Source organism: Saccopteryx bilineata, chromosome 7 (assembly GCF_036850765.1).
Source record: "Saccopteryx bilineata isolate mSacBil1 chromosome 7, mSacBil1_pri_phased_curated, whole genome shotgun sequence".
NCBI classification, from domain to species: domain Eukaryota; kingdom Metazoa; phylum Chordata; class Mammalia; order Chiroptera; family Emballonuridae; genus Saccopteryx; species Saccopteryx bilineata.
Genome location: NC_089496.1, coordinates 42,207,275 through 42,210,203, shown reverse-complemented (window position 1 = coordinate 42,210,203; position 2,929 = coordinate 42,207,275). Strand labels below are relative to the sequence as shown.

Here is a 2,929-nt window from a genome sequence, read left to right as displayed (position 1 = left end):
AAACTTGTATTGGGTTTTTTTTGTCAGGTATTATTTAATATTTTTTCATTAATATTTTAAAACTCTTTCTTATAATCTAGTTTTGTGTAGCTCTTTTATGGTTCCTATTTAAGTATTAAATGCATGAAATAATAAACTACCTTTCAGTGTATTTTTTATATATTCTTAAAATAGTCATTAGGGCAGAGAACCAGTTGTTAAATTATTTGAATCCCACCACTGGTGAAGGGGTTAAGCAAAAAAGAAGAAAAAAAACCCTCATAGACAACAGTGTGGTGATTACCAGAGGGGAAGGGGGGTGTGGGAGGTAAAAGAGGGTCACAGGGGGATAACTGGTGATGGAAGGAGATTTGACTTTGAGTGGTGAACACACACTGCAATATATAGATGATGTCTTATAGAATTTTGCACCTGATGGCCCTGGCCGGTTGGCTCAGCGGTAGAGCTTCGGCCTGTTGTGCCGGGGACCCGGGTTCGATTCCCGGCCAGGGCACATAGGAGAAGCGCCCATTTGCTTCTACACCCCCCCTCCTTCCTCTCTGTCTCTCTCTTCCCCTCCCACAGCCAAGGCTCCATTGGAGCAAAGATGGCCCGGGCACTGGGGATGGCTCCTTGGCCTCTGCCCCAGGCGCTAGAGTGGCTCTGGTCGCGGCAGAGCGATGCCCCGGAGGGGCAGAGCATTGCCCCTGGTGGGCGTGCCGGGTGGATCCCGGTCCGGTGCATGTGGGAGTCTGTCTGACTGTCTCTCCCCCTTTCCAGCTTCAGAAAATACAAAAAAAAAAAAAAGAATTTTATACCTGAAATATATATATTTCATTACCAATGTCACATAAGTTCAATAAAAATGAAAAAAGAAGAAAAACTAAGCCAAAGAGTTTATAATAACAATCATACATACATCAAAAAATGCATAAAAAAGGAGATAAATTAATATAGTAAAGATATAATCTATCGCTAAACAATTCTGTTGAACATTACATATGATATGAACAAAGGAAAAAAGAGAATAAGATGGCTTACAAATTTATTTCCTAACACACAAAAAGGCATTAAATAAATAAATCTTTGCAGAAATAATATAAGTACTTCGGGATGGGAGACTATTTTCCTTGCGTAAAAATTCTAAAAGCTATTTATCACATACATCCTCATACAAAGGCCATAAAACAAATAATATCTTCAAACATCCATCTTATTGGATTCAATGTCTGGGGCAGGGGTCTTTGTCCATAAGAATAGTCACTACTTGGGCGTAAAGAAAATTACTGAAATATTTATAACTCCCAAACTTCAGTCTGGGAAAATATGTCAAGCATCCTTTTAGCTACCATGAAATGTTCACAGGTTTCTAAAAGAACCCCCACCCTGTTTTCCCTCCCTTTTCGGGGCGGGAGCTCAGTGAGTAGTGAAGCAACTCACAAACTAGGGGTGGGTGGTACGAGAAGCAGCGGCAACGCCGGGAATCTAGGTGCTGCAAATACTAAAATCTATCCTTGTCAAGTAAAAGATGAGCTAAAGCTCTTTAAAGGAGCTTCCCAAAATCCTAGAAAATCAGTATCATCCAAACAGTCAAATCAAAGGACCGCAGCTGATTGGCAGGGGCGGGGAGAGTGTTCATCACCTTTTGCCGCGGAGGTTCATTTGCTGGAGCACAAACACCTTCCTTCTTCACCACTTTTCTCCTCGGACACTGTTTAATTAGGTTAATAGAAACATTTAAGGTTTTGATAGTCTTTTAATTCACCTGCTCAAACAGAGACAGTTAGAATTCAATTTTGGAAAGAATGATACAGCCATCTGATAAATCTTCCCCTTTATTCTCTCCCTGGACACATTTTTGGTATCTTATTAACATTTTCCAAATTGAATGAAGCCGTCTCTCTGTGTTAGCAGATAACTTAAGAATAGGGACAGGCCAGCAGTCGTTAGCAATTTATCGTCCTTGCTGATAAATCGGAGCCCGGGCTGCCCAGAACATTAAGTTATAGGGCAGCGGAGCCATCTGAAGAGTCACTGATGTGGACCAAACGATGTCACAACACACTCCGCTTCCTCCCCCGGGCATCAGCCAGCTGAGGACAGTCTCATGCATTTTCCCAACAGCTCTGCTAAGCCACCATGGTTGTGGTCTTAAATTATCCAGACAAAATAAGAAAGCAAAAAATAAAACAAACAGAAAAAAAATTTTTAATAAAATTGAAAAATAAAAAGAAAGCAAAAAAAAATAGCTATGAAAACCAACAAAACAAAGAAACAAGAGAGAAATCACTTTCTCAAACTTATATATAAATTGCATGCACATGTACCAGGAAATAACTTGTCACAAATATCTAAGAATATCTTAGACATTTATTTATTATTAAGAGCCTTACTACGTACGACCTTATTATCTCCCCAGTTTCATCTTATACCCTCCCCCTTTCCCACTGATCACGGTGCTCCAACCACAATGCACTTCTTTCTGCTCCTCTAACATGCCAGCCTCTCTCTCTGCCCAGGGCCTTTGCACTCACTGTCCCCATACATGGAACATTATCTCTGCAGATCCCCCCACAGGCCTCCTTCTCATCATTCCCGTCTCAGATCGAAGGTCCAATTCTCAGAAAATCTACCCCTGACCCTTTCTCTTACCCCTCACCATCTGCCAGTCTCTTTCTATCCCACTTTTTTGTTTCCTTAATTGTACTTACAATTATATGAAATTATCTGTTTGTTTACTTTCTAAAATATGTCATATATTTTCAGATGCAAAGAAATAGATGAGTCATACCATAATTTATGACACACCCTCATCATTGGTCCATATATGACCAATTTTATCTAATTCATAATTTCTTTCTATTTGTGAGTTCGCTTCTTTGTAGCATGATTCCTTCTGAATGGTGGGAAAGACATTTCCAAGTAGGTTATTTGATACAGACTCAGTCAC

At 40.1% G+C, this 2,929-nt stretch overlaps 1 non-coding gene across 1 annotated transcript; it reads left to right on the top strand.

The window, feature by feature from the left end:
• The first annotated feature begins 417 nt into the window (after positions 1-417).
• On the top strand, positions 418-493 carry TRNAN-GUU (transfer RNA asparagine (anticodon GUU)). Its single transcript has one exon. It is a non-coding gene; the product is annotated as a tRNA-Asn (tRNA).
• Positions 494-2,929: the final 2,436 nt, after the last annotated feature.